At 36.6% G+C, this 16807-nt stretch overlaps 2 non-coding genes across 2 annotated transcripts; one reads left to right on the top strand and one right to left on the bottom strand.

Annotated features, from left to right (window-relative positions):
• Positions 1-446: 446 nt before the first annotated feature.
• On the top strand, positions 447-554 carry LOC148573958 (small nucleolar RNA R71). Its single transcript, XR_015906098.1, has one exon. It is a non-coding gene; the product is annotated as a small nucleolar RNA R71 (small nucleolar RNA).
• A 7644-nt stretch (positions 555-8198) lies between these two features.
• LOC148573957 (small nucleolar RNA R71) lies at positions 8199-8306 on the bottom strand. Its single transcript, XR_015906725.1, has one exon. It is a non-coding gene; the product is annotated as a small nucleolar RNA R71 (small nucleolar RNA).
• Between the last annotated feature and the right edge of the window lie 8501 nt (positions 8307-16807).

Raw genomic sequence — 16807 nt, 5'->3', positions numbered from 1 at the left:
CATGAGAGATTTGGATGATTTCTCCATGATGGATTATAGGTGTTTCCATAAGGTTCACCTAAGTAATTTACCTCTGCTATTGCAGGGTTTTCAGGATCATAAGCTTCTTCTTCAAAAGATGCCTTTTGAGTACTGTTGGATGCAGCTTGTATTCCATTCAGACTCTGAGAAATCATATTGACTTACTGAGTCAATATTTTATTCTGAGCCAATATGGCATTCAGAGTATCAATTTCAAGAACTCCCTTCTTCATAGGCGTTCCATTACTCACAGGATTCCTCTCAGAAGTGTACATAAACTGGTTATTAGCAACCATGTCAATGAGTTCTTGAGCTTCTGCAGGCATTTTTTTTAGGTGAATGGATCCACCTGCAGAAGTATCCAATGACATCTTTAATAGCTCAGATAAACCATCATAGAATATATTCAGGATGGTCCATTCTGAAAGCATGTCAGAAGGACACTTTTTGGTCAGCTGCTTGTATCTTTCCCAAGCTTCATAGAGGAATTCATCTTCTTTCTGTCTGAAGGTTTGAACATCAGCTCTAAGCTTGCTCAGCTTTTGAGGAGGAAAGAACTTGGCTAAGAAAGCCGTGACCAGCTTATCCCAAGAGTTCAGGCTGTCTTTGGGTTGAGAGTCCAACCATATTCTAGCTCTGTCTCTTACAGCAAAAGGGAAAAGCATGAGCCTGTAGAATTCAGGATCTACTCCATTAGTCTTAACAGTATCACAGATCTGCAAGAATTCAGTTAAGAACTGAAAAGGATCTTCAGATGGAAGTCCATGAAACTTGCAGTTCTGCTGCATCAGAGAAACTAGCTGAGGTTTCAGCTCAAAATTGTTTGCTCCAATGGTAGGAATGGAGATGCTTCTTCCATGTAAATTGGAATTAGGTGCAGTAAAGTCACCAAGCATTCTCCTTGCATTATTGTTGTTGGGTTCGGCTGCCATCTCCTTTACTTGTTTGAAATTTTCAATAAGGTTGTCTCTGGATTGTTGTAATTTAGCTTCTCTTAGTTTTCTCTTCAGAGTCCTTTCAGGTTCTGGATCAGCTTCAACAAGAATGCCTTTTTTTTTGTCCCTGCTCATAAGAAAGAGAAGAGAAAAAGAAAAGAAGAGGAATCCTCTATGTCACAGTAAAGAGGTTCCTTATTGTTAGTAGAAGAAGAAAAGGAATAGGGGTGAAGAAGAATGAAGAATCCAAACACAAAGGTGATGATAGGAGCAGAGATGTGAGATGAAGAGAAGTGTTAGTAGATGAATAAATAAATAGAAGGGGATGAGAGGAGGAGAGAATTTTCGAAAATAATTTTCGAAAAAGAGTTAGTGATTTTCGAAAATAGTTTTTGAAAAAGGTTAGTAGTTTTTCGAAAATTCAAATAAAAAATAAAATAATTAGTCTAATTAAAAAGAAATTTTGAAAAAGAGGAAATATTTTTTCGAAAATTAGAGAGAGAGAGTTAGTTAGGTAGTTTTGAAAAAGGTAAGAAACAAACAAAAAGTTAGTTAGTTAGTTGAAACAAATTTTGAAAAGATAAGAAGTTAGGAAGTTAGAAAAGATATTTTGCAATCACTTTTTTGAAAAAAGGTAAGATAAGAAGATATTTTTGAAAAGATATGATAGAAATTAGTTTTTTGAAAAAGATTTGATTTTTAAAATCTCAATTAATGACTTGATTCACAAGAAATCACAAGATATGATTCTAGAACTTAAAGTTTTAATCTTTCTTAACAAGTAAGTAACAAACTTGAAATTTTTGAATCAAAACATTAATTGATGATGTTATTTTCGAAAATATGATGTAAAATTAAGAAAAAGATTTTTGAAAAATATTTTTAAAATTTTCGAAAAAAATTGAAAAAAAGATTTGATTTTTGAAAAAGATAAGATTTTTTTAAATTGAAAATTTGATTTGACTCATAAAAACAACTAGATTTTAAAAATTTTTGAAAAAGTCAAATCTAATTTTCGAAATTTTAAGAGAGAAAAAGGGAAAGATATTTTTTTTATTTTTGAATTTTTATGATGAAAGAGGAAAAACATGAAAAAGACTCAATGCATGAAAATTTTGGATTAAAACAATGAATGCATGCAAGAATGCTATGAATGTCAAGATGAACACCAAGAACGCTTTGAAGAACATGATGAACATCAAGAACACATTTTTGAAAAATTTTTTAATGCAAAAAAAAACATGCAAGACACCAAACTTAGAATTCTTTTATGCTTAGACATAAAGAATTCAGGAATGCATATGAAAAACAAGAAAAGACACAAAACATGCAAATGCAAAGATCAAACAAGAAGACTTACCAAGAACAACTTGAAGATCATGAAGAACACTATGAATGCATGAATTTTTTTGAAAAATGCAAGATGAACATGCAATTAACACCAAACTTATAACATGACTCAAGACTCAAACAAGAAACACAAAAAATAATTTTTGATTTTTATGATTTTCTAATTTTTTTGTATTTTTATTTTATATTTTTCGAAAATCATTTGAGAAAGAAAAATAAGGATTCCAAAATTTTTAATATGAATTCTAGGAATCTTATGCTCTTTAGTCTAAAGCTCCAATCAAATGGTCAGGCATGGCTTAATAGCCAGCCAAGCTTTAGTAAAAATATGAGTGTAATTCATTCAATTTTTAAGCCAAAACCTCTGTCCAAAAGAATTTAGACATGGTTTTATAGCCAGCATGCTTCAACATGCTTCATGAAACTCTAGAATTCATTCTTAAAAATTCTGAAGAAAAATATATTTTTGAAAATATTTTTATTTTAAATTTTTTTTTTCGAAAACAAATGAGAAATTTTTGAAAGGTTTTTGAAAAATTTTGAAAATAAAACAAAAAGAAAATTACCTAATCTGAGCAACAAGATGTACCGTCAGTTGTCCGAACTCGAACAATCCCGGCAACGGCGCCAAAAACTTGTGAATTATTGTTCGAAATTGATTCCCTGGCGATGGCACCAAAATGGATGCACAGAACCATGGTCTAAACATATCTTCACAACTTCGCATAACTAACCAGCAAGTGCACTGGGTCGTCCAAGTAATACCTTAGGTGAGTAAGGATCGAATCCCACGGAGATTGTTGGTATGAAGCAAGCTATGGTCACCTTGTAAATCTCAGTCAGGCGGATATAAAATAGTTATGGAGTTTTCGAAAATAATACTAAAATAAGGATAGAAATACTTATGTAAATCATTGGTGAGAATTTCAGATAAGCGTATGGAGATGCATTCATTCCTCTGAACCTCTGCTTTCCTGCTGTCTTCATCCAATCAGTCTTACTCCTTTCTATGGCTGGCTTTGTGTAAGGATGTCACCGGTGCCAATGGCTACTTTCAATCCTCTCAGGAAAATGGTCCAAATGCTCTGTCACAGCACGGCTAATCGTCTGGAGGCATCACCCTTGTCGTTGGTTGCATCCTATTCCTCTCTGTGAAAATGGTCCGATGCGCTGTCACTGCATGGCTAATCATCTTGGAGGTTCTCGATCATACTGGAATAGAATTTACTATCCTTTTGCGTCTGTCACTACGCCCAGCACTCGCGAGTTTGGAGTTCGTCACAGTCATTCAATCCCAGAGTCCTACTCAGAATACCACGGACAAGGTTTAGACTTTCCGGACTCTCATGAATGCCGCCATCAATCTAGCTTATACCACGAAGATTCTGATTAAGATATCTAAGAGATACTCATTCAATCTAATGTAGAACGGAAGTGGTTGTCAGGCACGCGTTCATAGGGAATGATAATGATTGTCACGTTCATCACATTTAGTTTGAAGTGCGAATGAATATCTTAGAAGCGAAATAAGATGAATTGAATAGAAAACAGTAGTACTTTGCATTAATCTTTGAGGAACAGCAGAGCTCCACACCTTAATCTATGGAGTGCAGAAACTCTACCGTTGAAAATACATAAGTAATGGAGGTCGAGGCATGGCCGAATGGCCAGCCCCCAAACGTGATCAATAGATCAAAAGATAATCCAAAGATGATCCAAAGATGATTCCAAAGATGTCTAATACAATAGTAAAAGGTTCTATTTATAATAAACTAGCTACTAGGGTTTACAGAAGTAAGTAATTGATGCATAAATCCATTTCTGGGGCCCACTTGGTGTGTGCTTGGGCTGAGCTTGAAGTCTACACGTGGAGAGGTCATTCTTGGAGTTGAATGCCAGCTTTTGTGCCAGTTTGGGCGTTGAACTCCACTTTGCAACTTGTTTCTGGCACTGGACGCCAGAATTGGGCAGAGAGCTGGCGTTGAACGCCAGTTTGCGTCATCTAAACTTGGGCAAAGTATGGACTATTATATATTTCTGGAAAGCCCTAGATGTCTACTTTCCAACGCAATTAGAAGCGCGCCATTTTGAGTTCTGTATCTCCAGAAAATCTATTTTGAGTGCAGGGAGGTCAGAATCCAACAGCATCAGCAGTCCTTCTTCAACCTCTGAATCTGATTTTTGCTCAAGTCCCTCAAATTCAGCCAGAAAATACCTGAAATCACAGAAAAATACACAAACTCATAGTAAAGTCCAGAAATGTGAATTTAACATAAAAACTAATGAAAACATCCCTAAAAGTAACTAGATTCTACTAAAAACATACTAAAAACAATGCCAAAAAGCGTATAAATTATCCGCTCATCACAGATGCTGTTGGATTCTGACCTCCCTGCACTCAAAGTAGATTTTCTGGAGCTACAGAACTCCAAATGGCGCACTCTCAATTGCATTGGAAAGTAGACATCCAGATCGCTTTCCAGCAATATATAATAGGCCAAACTTTGCCCGGGTTTAGATGACGCAAACTGGCGTTCAACACCAGTTCCATGCTACATTCTGGAGTTAAACGCCAGAAACAGGTTACAAACTGGCATTCAACTCTAAAAGAAGCCTCTACACGTGTAAAGCTCAATGCTCAGCCCAAGCACACACCAAGTAGGCCCCAGAAGTGGATTTCTGCATCATTTACTCATTTCTGTAAACCCTAGTAACTAGTTTAGTATAAATAGAACTTTTTACTATTGTATTTACATCTTTGGATTATCTTTTGATCCTTTGATCACGTTTTGGGGGCTGGCCATTCGGCCATGTCTGGACCTTATCACTTATGTATTTTCAACGGTAGAGTTTCTACACTCCATAGATTATGGTGTGGAGCTCTGCTGTTCCTCATGAATTAATACAAAGTACTACTGTTTTTCTATTCAATTCAAGCTTATTCCTTCTCTAAGATATCCATTTGCACCCAAGAACATGATGAATGTGATGATTATGTGACGCTCATCATCATTCTCACCTATGAACGCATGCCTGACAAACACTTCCATTCTACATGCAAACAAGCTAGAATGAGTATCTCTTAGATATCTAATACAGAGGACCGAGTCCGAGATATTAGAATCTTTGTGGTATAAGTTAGAACCCATGGACAGCCATTCTTGAGATCCGAAAAGTCTAAACCTTGTCTGTGATATTCTGAGTAGGATCTGGGAAGGGATGGCTGTGACGAGCTTCAAACTCGCGAGTGTTGGGCGTAGTGACAGACGCAAAAGGATAGTAAATCCTATTCCAGTATGATCGAGAACCGACAGATGATTAGCCATGCAGTGACAGTGCATTGGACCATTTTCACAGAGAGGATGGGATGTAGCCATTGACAACGGTGATGCCCTACATAAAGCTTGCCATGGAAGGGAGTAGGAATGATTGGATGAAGACAGCAGGAAAGCAGAGGTTCAGAGGAACGAAAGCATCTCTATACGCTTATCTGAAATTCTCACCAGTGAATTACATAAGTATCTCTATCCCAGTTTATATTTTATTTATGTTTTTATTATCAATTCACCATAACCATTTGAATCCGCCTGACTAAGATTTACAAGGTGACCATAGCTTACTTCAGGCCGACAATCTCCGTGGGATCGACCCTTACTCACGTAAGGTTTATTACTTGGACGACCCAGTGCACTTGCTGGTTAGTTGTGCGAAGTTGTGATAAAGAGTTGAGATTACAATTGTGCGTACCAAGTTGTTGGCGCCATTGATGATCACAATTTCGTGCACCAAGTTTTTGGTGCCGTTGCCGGGGATTGTTCGAGTTTGGACAACTGACGGTTCATCTTGTTGCTCAGATTAGGTAATTTTATTTTAATTTTAAGCTTTTTATTTCTTATTTTCGAAAAATACAAAAATTTTTTCTTTTTCGTTTTTCCAAAATAATTTTTGAAAAATCTAAAAAAAAATATAAAATCATAAAATCAAAAATATTTTTGTGTTTCTTGTTTGAGTCTAGAGTCAAGTTTTAAGTTTGGTGTCAATTGCATCTTTTTAATTTTCTAAAAATTATTTTCGAAAATTTCATGCATTGCATTCTTCATGATCTTCAAGTTGTTCTTGGCCAGTCTTCTTGTTTGATCTTCATATTTTCTTGTTTTGTGTCTTTTCTTGTTTTTCATATGCATTCTTGAAACATTAATGTCTAAAGAATAAAAATTTTTAAGTTTGGTGTCTTGCATGTTTTCTTTTCTTGAAAATTTTTCAAAAATAAGTTCTTGGTGTTCATCTTGACATTCAAAGTGTTCTTGGTGTTCATCTTTGCATTCAAAGTGTTCTTGCATATTTTTCTTGTTTTGATTCATAATTTTCATGTTTTGAGTCTTTTTGATGTTTTTCTCTTTCATCATTAAAAATTCAAAAATAAAAAAAAATATCTTTCCCTTTTTCTTCTTATCAAATTCGAAAATTTGAGTTGACTTTTTCAAAAAATTTTAAAATTTAGTTGTTTCTTATGAGTCAAATCAAATTTTCAATTTAAAAATTCTATCTTTTTCAAATCTTTTTCAAAAATCAAATCTTTTTCAATTTTTCTTTCACATTTTCGAAAATTTCAAATTAATTTTCAAAATCTTTTTCTTATTTTTATTCCATATTTTCGAATTCAATGCTAACAATTAATGTGATTGATTCAAAAATATTAAGTTTGTTACTTGCCTAATAAGAAAGGTTCAATCTTTAAATTTTAAAATCAAATCTTTTTGTTTCTTATTAGTCAAGTAACCAACTTTAATTTTCAAAATCAAATCTTTTTAAAATTCTTTTTCAAATCTTTTTTCAAATTAAATTTCAATCACATTTTTTTCAAAATTTAATTTCAAAATCTTTTCTAACTTTTTATCTTTTCAAATTTGATTGTCAAATCTTTTTCAATTAACCACTTTACTTTTTATTTGATTCTTATCTTTTTCAAAACTATCTAACTAACTCCCTCTCTAATTTTCGAAAATCCCTTCCCCCTTTCTCAAATTTCCTTTTTAATTAACTAATTGAATTAAATTTTCATTTAATTTCATTTTCTCTTTTTACAATTTTCGAATTTTAACCTTAAATTTAAATTAAAAATAAAAATATTTTTTTCTTTTCAATGATTTTCGAAAATTCTTCTCCCTCATCTCCTTTTAATTATTTATTTATTTATTTATTTGCTAACACTCCTCTATACTCAAGAATTCGAACCTACTCCTCACCCCTGTGTTTGAATTCTCCTTTTTCTATTCTTATCTTCTTCTACTAACATAAAGGAATCTCTATACTGTGACATAGAGGATTCCATATTTTCTTTTCTGTTTTCTTCTTTTTCATATGAGCAGGAACAAGGATAAGAACATTCTTGTTGAGGCTGATCCTGAACCTGAAAGGACTCTGAAGAGGAAGCTAAGGGAAGCTAAAGCACAACTCTCTGGAGAAAATCTGACAGAAATTTTCAAAAAAGAATGAGACATGGCCGAAAATAATAACAATGCAAGGAAGATGCTTGGTGACTTTACTGCACCAAATTTCAATTTACATGGAAAAAGTATCTCAATCCCTGCCATTGGAGCAAACAATTTTGAGCTTAAACCTCAATTAGTTTCTCTGATGCAACAGAATTGCAAGTTTCATGGACTTCCATCAGAAGATCTTTTTTAGTTCTTAACTGAATTCTTACAAATATGTGATACTATTAAGACCAATGGGGTAGATCCTGAGGTCTACATGCTTATGCTTTTCCCGTTTGCTGTAAGAGACAGAGCTAGAATATGGTTGGACTCTCAACCTAAAGATAGCCTGAACTCTTGGGATAAGCTGGTCACGGCTTTCTTAGCCAAGTTCTTTCCTCCTCAAAAGCTTAGTAAGCTTAGAGTGGATGTTCAAACCTTTAAATAGAAAGAAGGTGAGTCCCTCTATGAAGCTTGGGAGAGATACAAGGAACTGACCAAAAAGTGTCCTTCTGACATGCTTTCAGAATGGACCATCCTGGGTATATTCCATGATGGTCTGTCTGAGTTATCAAAGATGTCACTGGACCATTCTGCAGGTGGATCCATTCACCTAAAGAAAATACCTGCAGAAGCTCAGGAACTCATTGACATGGTTGCGAATAACCAGTTCATGTACACTTCTGAAAGGAATCCTGTGAATAATGGGACGCCTATGAGGAAGGGAGTTCTTGAAATTGATACTCTGAATGCCATATTGGCTCAGAACAAAATATTGACTCAGGAAGTCAATATGATATCTCAGAGTCTGAATGGATTGAAGGAAGCATCCAACAGTACTCAAGAAGCATCTTCTGAAGAAGAAGCTTATGATCTTGAGAACCCTGCAATAGCAGAGGTGAATTACATGGGGGAACACTATGGAAATACCTATAATCCCTCATGGAGAAATCATCCAAATTTCTCATAGAAGGATCAACAAAAGCCTCAACAAGGCTTTAACAATGGTGGAAGAAACAGGTTTAGCAATAGCAAGCCTTTTCCATCATCCACTCAGCAACAGACAGAGAATTCTGAGCAGAATCCATCTAGCTTAGCAAATATAGTCTCTGATCTATCTAAGGCCACTTTAAGTTTCATGAATGAAACAAGGTCTTCCATCAGAAATTTGGAGGCACAAGTGGGCCAGCTGAGTAAAAGGGTCACTGAAACTCCTCCTAGTACTCTCCCAAGCAATACAGAAGAAAATCCAAAGAGAGAGTGCAAGGCCATTGATTTGACCACCATGGCCGAACCTACAAGAGAGGAGAAGGACGTGAATCCTAGTGAGGAAGACCTCCTGGGACGTCCTCTGACCACTAGAGGGTTCCTCAATGAGGACCTGAAGGAATCTGAGGCTCATCTAAAGACTATAGAGATTCCATTAAACCTCTTTCTACCCTTCATGAGCTCTGATGAGTATTCTTCTTCTGAAGAGAATGAGGATGTTACTGAAGAGGAAGTTGCCAAGTACCTTGGTGCAATCATGAAACTGAATACCAAATTATTTGGTAATGAGACTTGGGAAGATGAACCTCCCTTGCTCATCAATGAACTGAGTGATCTGGATCAACTGAAATTGCCTCAGAAGAAACAGGATCCTGGAAAGTTCTTAATACCTTGTACCATAGGCACCATGACCTTTGAGAAGGCTCTATGTGACCTTGGGTCAGGGATAAACCTCATGCCACTCTCTGTAATGGAGAAACTAGGAATCTTTGAGGTGCAAGCTGCCAGAATCTCATTAGAGATGACAGACAACTCAAGAAAACAGGCTTATGGACAAGTAGAGGACGTGCTAGTAAAGGTTGAAGGCCTTTACATCCCTGTTGATTTCATAATCCTGGATACTGGGAAGGATGAGGATGAATCCATCATCCTTGGAAGACCCTTCCTAGCCACAGCAAGAGCTGTGATTGATGTGGACAGAGGAGAATCGGTCCTTCAATTGAATGAGGAGAACCTTGTGTTTAAAACTCAAGGATCTCCTTCTGTAACCATGGAGAGGAAGCATAAAAAGCTTCTCTCACTGCAGAGTCAACCAAATCCCCCACTGTCAAACTCTAAGTTTGGTGTTGGGAGGCCAGAACCAAACTCTAAGTTTGGTGTTGGGAGGTTCCAACAATGCTCTGAACATCTGTGAAGCTCCATGAGAGCTCACTGTCAAGCTATTGACATTAAAGAAGCGCTTGTTGGGAGGCAACCCAATGTTATTTAATCATATCTATTTTATTTTCTTTTTGTTATTTTGTGTTTTATTAGGTTGATGATCATGTGGAGTCACAAAAACTACTAAAAAATCAAAAATAGAATGAAAAACAGCATTAAAAATAGAACACCCTGGAGGAGGAGTATTCTGGCATTTAAACGCCAGAAACTAGCATCTGTCTGGCGTTTAACGCCAGAAACAAGCATCAAGCTGGCGTTTAACGCCAGAAACAAGCATCTACCTGGCGTTAAACGCCAGAAACAGGCTACATTTGGGTGTTTAACGCTAGAAACAAGCAGCAGTCTGGCGTTAAATGCCAGGATTGCACAGCAAGGGCGTTTTACACGCCTAATTGGAGCAGGGATGTTAAGTCCTTGATCCCACTGGATTTGTGGACCCCACAGGATCCCTACCTACCCTAACTCTATCTGTCACACCTTTTTATAACACTCTTCCCCAAAATAACCTCCACCAATCACCCCCATTACTCCTCCAAAACCATCATACAACCCACCTACACCCACCCACTCAAATTCAAACCATCACTCTTTCCTTTTTACACAACATACACAATACTACCCCCTTGGCCGAATACACACCCCCCTCAATCTCCTCCATTTCTTCTTCTTCTACCCCTTTCTTTCTTCTTTTGCTCGAGGACGAGCAAACATTTTAAGTTTGGTGTGGAAAAAGCGTTGCTTTTTGTTTTTTCCACAACCACTGATGCCTCAAGGGATGCACTTCCCTCCACAAAACTACTGGGAGCAAATCAATACTTCCCTAGGAGAATTAAGCTCCAACATGGGACAACTAAGGATGGAGCACCAAGAGCACTCCATCATCCTCCATGAAATTAGAGAAGATCAAAGAGCTATGAGGGAAGAGCAACAAAGACAAGGAAGAGACATAGAGGAGCTTAAGAGCACCATTGGTTCTTCAAGAAGAGGAAGACGCCACCCTCACTAAGGTGGACTCATTCCTTAATCTCCTTGTCTATTTATCTTCTGTTTTCGGTTTTTTTTTTGCCTTATGCTTTGTCTATGTTTGTGTCTTTACTATATGATCACTAGTGTCTAAGTGTCTACACCTTAAAGTTATGAATGTCCTATGAATCCATCACCTTTCTTGAATGAAAAATGTTTTAATCACAAAAGAACAAGAAGTACATGATTTCGAATTCATCCTTGAAACTAGTTTAATTATTTTTATGTGGTGACAATACTTTTTGTTTTTTGAATGAATGCTTGAACAGTGCATATGTCTTTTGAAGTTGTTGTTTATGAATGTTAAATATGTTGGCTCTTGAAAGAATGATGAAAAGGAGACATGTTATTTGATAATCTAAAAAATCATAAAATTGATTCTTGAAGCAAGAAAAAGTAGTGAAGAACAAAGCTTGCAAAAAAAAAGAAAAAAAATGGCGAAAAAAGAGAAAGAAAAAGAAAAAACAAGTAGAAAAAGCCAAAAGCTCTTTAAACCAAAAGGCAAGAGCAAAAAGCCAATAGCCCTTAAAACCAAAAGGCAAGGGTAATAAAAAGGATCCAAGGCTTTGAGCATCAGTGGATAGGAGGGCCTAAAGGAATAAAATCATGGCCTAAGCGGCTAAACCAAGCTGTCCCTAACCATGTGCTTGTGGCGTGAATGTGTCAAGTAAAAACTTGAGACTGAGCAGTTAGAGTCAAGGTCCAAAGCAAAAACAGAGTGTGCTTAAGAATCCTGGACACCTCTAATTGGGGACTTTAGCAAAGCTGAGTCACAATCTAAAAAGGTTCACCCAGTTATGTGTCTGTGGCATTTATGTATCCGGTGGTAATACTGGAAAACAAAGTGCTTAGGGCCACGGCCAAGACTCATAAAGTAGCTGTGTTCAAGAATTAACATACTAAACTAGGAGAATCAATAACACTATCTGAATTCTAAGTTCCTATAGATGCCAATCATTCTGAACCTCAATGGATAAAGCGAGATGCCAAAACTATTTAAGAGGCAAAAAGCTACAAGTCTCGCTCATCTGATTGGAGCTAAGTTTCATTGATATTTTGGAATTTATAGTATATTCTCTTCTTTTTATCCTATTTGATTTTCAGTTGCTTGGGGACAAGCAACAATTTAAGTTTGGTGTTGTGATGAGCGGATAATTTATACGCTTTTTGGCATTGTTTTTACATAGTTTTCAGTGTGATTTAGTTAGTTTTTAGTATATTTTTATTAGTTTTTAAATAAGATTCACATTTCTGGACTTTACTATGAGTTTGTGTATTTTTCTGTGATTTCAGGTATTTTCTGGCTGAAATTGAGGGACTTGAGCAAAAATTAGATTCAGAGGTTGAAGAAGGACTGCAGATGCTGTTGGATTCTGACCTCCCTGCACTCAGAGTGGATTTTCTCGAGCTACAGAACTTCAAATGGCGCGCTCTCAATTGCATCGGAAAGTAGACATCCAGGGCTTTCCAGTAATATATTATAGTCCATACTTTGCCCGAGTTTATACGACGCAAACTGGTGTTCAACGCCAGTTCCATGCTGCATTCTGGAGTTAAACGCCAGAAACAGGTTGCAAAGTGGAGTTAAACGCCAGAAACAGGTTACAAACTGGCGTTCAACTCCAAAAGAAGCCTCTACACGTGTAAAGCTCAATGCTCAGCCCAAGCACACACCAAGTGGGCCCCAGAAGTGGATTTCTGCATCATTTACTCATTTCTGTAAACCCTAGTAACTAGTTTAGTATAAATAGAACTTTTTACTATTGTATTTACATCTTTGGATTATCTTTTGATCCATTGATCACGTTTTGGGGGCTGGCCATTCGGCCATGCCTGGACCTTATCACTTATGTATTTTCAACGGTAGAGTTTCTACACTCCATAGATTAAGGTGTGGAGCTCTACTGTTCCTCATGAATTAATACAAAGTACTACTATTTTTCTATTCAATTCAAGCTTATTCCTTCTCTAAGATATCCATTCGCACCCAAGAACATGATGAATGTGATGATTATATGACGCTCATCATCATTCTCACCTATGAACGCGTGCCTGACAAACACTTCCGTTCTACATGCAAACAAGCTAGAATGAGTATCTCTTAGATATCTAATACAGAGGACTGATTTCGAGATATTAGAATCTTCGTGGTATAAGTTAGAACCCATGGACGGCCATTCTTGAGATTCAGAAAGTCTAAACCTTGTCTGTGGTATTCCGAGTAGGATCTGGGAAGGGATGGCTGTGACGAGCTTCAAACTCGCGACTGCTGGGCGTAGTGACAGACGCAAAAGGATAGTAAATCCTATTCCAGTATGATCGAGAACCGACAGATGATTAGCCATGCAGTGACAGCGCATTGGACCATTTTCATAGAGAGGATGGGATGTAGCCATTGACAACGGTGATGCCCTACATAAAGCTTGCCATGGAAGGGAGTAGGAATGATTGGATGAAGACAGCAGGAAAGCAGAGGTTCAGAGGAACGAAAGCATCTCTATACGCTTATCTGAAATTCTCACCAATGAATTACATAAGTATCTCTATCCCAGTTTATATTTTATTTATGTTTTTATTATCAATTCACCATAACCATTTGAATCCGCCTGACTGAGATTTACAAGGTGACCATAGCTTGCTTTGGGCCGACAATCTCCGTGGGATCAACCCTTACTCAAGTAAGGTTTATTACTTGGACGACCCAGTGCACTTGCTGGTTAGTTGTGCGAAGTTATGATAAAGAGTTGAGATTACAATTGTGCGTACCAAGTTGTTGGCGCCATTGATGATCACAATTTCATGCACCACCTCCCAACACCAAACTTAGAGTTTGAATGTGGGGATTTTGTTTGACTCTGCATTGAGAGAAGCTTTTCATGCTTCCTCTCCATGGTTACAGAGGGAGATCCTTGAGCCTTAAACACAAGGGAGTCCTCATTCACTTGAAGAACCAATTCTCCTCTGTCAACATCAATCACAGCTTTTGCTGTGGCTAGGAAGGGTCTGCCAAGGATGATGGATTCATCCATACACTTCCCAGTGTCTAGGACTATGAAATCAGCAGGGATGTAGTGTTCTTCAACCTTTACCAAGACATCCTCTACAAGTCCATAAGCTTGTTTTCTGGAATTGTCTGCCATCTCTAGAGAGATTCTTGCAGCTTGTACCTCAAGGATCCCTATGACGTTGGGATTTTTGCCAGTAAAGAATTTCATAAGAACAGTTGCGTTGTAGATATAGTCTCTAAACCAACAAAAATCCCTTCGTACAAACGTTTGGTTGTCACAAGTAACAAACCCCTTAAAAATTGTTAACCGAGTATTCAAACCTCGGGTCGTCTTCTCAAGGAACTGCAAGGAAGTATGTTCTTATTATTGGCTATAAAGGTTGTAATCGGGGTTTAGAAGGTGAGAAACAAGTGATTTGAATGACAAGTAAAGTAAATGGCAATTAAAATAAATAAATACTGTAAAGCAACTTTTGGCAAGGTAAGAGAAATTAGAAGTCCAACTTAGTTATCTCTCTCAACAATAATGAAAGTTGAATCTAAATTCCACTTAGTTAACCCTTACTAAAGCAAAGGAAAGTCAAGGGACTAATTAGTTTGACCTTCGAATCCTATTTATTTCCTAAGAAAAAGTTGGGATTATTGAAGTTCAGTTTAATTAGCAAGATAACGATTATCAATTATGCTGAGGTTGATAACTGTTGAGTTACTGATTTCTTAACCAGGACCAAAAGGGGAAAAAGTAAATTGCTGGAATAAAATATCTTCAGATCGGAAACAATGATAACATAAATTAAAAAAAGCAATCATAAACTGAAAATACCTCAAATATCATTAATTCAAATAATAATCTGTAACATGGAATAATTCATAAATTCAATTATAAAAGTAAATAATCAACTCAAGTGCTGGAATAATTAAAAGTGAAAGGGAAGCTAAAACAAAGAAACATTAAACCTGGATCGAGAGTCACTCTTACAAACTAAGAGAAGTCATAAATCCTAAGAGAGAGAGGAGAGAACCTCTCTCAAGACTAAATCTAAATCATGGGAAGTAAAAATTGGCGAGCCTCCCTTTGAATGGATGCATTCCCCCACTTTATAGCCTCCAATCTGTGCTTTCTGGGCCGAAAACTGGGTCAGAAATAGCCCAGAAATTGCCCCCTGTGTATTCTGGTACGTTCAGGTCGCGGACAAGTGACGCGGATTGAAGTTCGCAGATGCAACGCGTCCGCGTGGATCACGCGTTCGCGTGAATCACGCGTTTGCGTCACCTAGAACCGGAACGTTTGGACTTCTGTAGCTAAAGTTATAGCCGTTTGAGTGAGAAGAGGTCAGGCTGGACAGCTTAGCAGTTTCTCCAACTTCTTGTATTCCTTCCACTTTTGCATGCTTCCTTTCCATGCTCTGAGCCATTCCTGCCTTGTAATCTCTGAAAACACTTAACACACATATCAAGGCATCTAATGGTAATAAGAGAGGATTAATAATAAGCAAATATAAGATCAAAGAAGCATGTTTTCAATCATAGCACAAAATCAGGAAGGGAATATAAAACCATGCAAATATTATGAATAAGTGGGTAAAGAGTTGATAAAATCCACTCAATTGAGTACAAGATAAACCATAAAATAGTGGTTTATCAACCTCCCCACACTTAAACACTAGCATGTCCTCATGCTAAACTCAAGAGAAGCTATAAAGGTGAAGAGGAATGGTAGGATGTATGAAATGCAATCCTATCTATATGAATGCAACTACATGCAAAATGTTTCTACCTACTTGGTTTAAAAGTAAACAAGTTCTCCAAGACAAATACAAACCAATTTCCACTAATTCAAACCGTACAATAAAAAGCAAGTAAACTTGTAAGAAGACAGCTCATGAAAGCAGGGAACATAGAATCAAGCATTGAACCCTCACTGGTAGTGTATATCACTCTAATCTCTCAAGTGTATAGGGTTATTCACTCTACTCTTCTCTAGTCATGCTTTCTAAACCTTGTTCTTCATCTAACCAATCAAAAAATATTTAATGTACCAATGCAAACATCATGAGGTCTTTTCAAGGTTGTAATGGGGTTGAGGTAAAGGTAAGGATATATGTATGGCCAAGTGAGCTATAATATGAATCTTTAATTAACCTAAGCTCTCACCTAATATACATATACTCTATATACTTTTAAATTCATGCCTAGCTACCCATAATTCCCACTTTTGTATAATTCCCATACTCATGTACCAAATTTTCTTTAATTTTTATCACATGTGCATTGATCTTTTATTAAACTTAATATTGGGGTAATTTTGTCCCCTTATTTATTTACTTATATTATATATATTTTTTTCTTTTTCTCTTTTTTTTTAAAGTTGAAAAATAAACATAGCTTATCAATGCATATGGATTTTTAATTTTTCTGGTCTCACATGAGTAGGTATCCAAATTCCCAATATTTTATCAAAGTAAGAACTTAACACATTCCCTTATGAACCCATGTTCCCATAATTTCCCCACACTTAATTGATACACAATCTCTATCTTAAGCTAACCAAAGATTCAATTGGGATATTTAATTGTTTTTCTGCTTAAGGCTAGTGATGTGGTTATAGAACAGAATAAATGGGGATAAAAAGGCTCAAGGTGGCTGACAAGGGTGATTTAAAGGGTAGGCTTATTTGTGATAAGTGAGCTAAAATCAAATATTGGCCTCAATCATATGCAAGCATGTAAATACACTAAATATTGGACATATAGAATGGAACAAAGCTAAGATTGCAATTATAGGGA

Source organism: Arachis ipaensis, chromosome B2 (genome assembly GCF_059453495.1).
Source record: "Arachis ipaensis isolate K30076 ecotype BB chromosome B2, ASM5945349v1, whole genome shotgun sequence".
NCBI classification, from domain to species: domain Eukaryota; kingdom Viridiplantae; phylum Streptophyta; class Magnoliopsida; order Fabales; family Fabaceae; genus Arachis; species Arachis ipaensis.
Note: the sequence above shows the minus strand (reverse complement) of the source record. Positions and strands in the feature narration are given on the sequence as shown.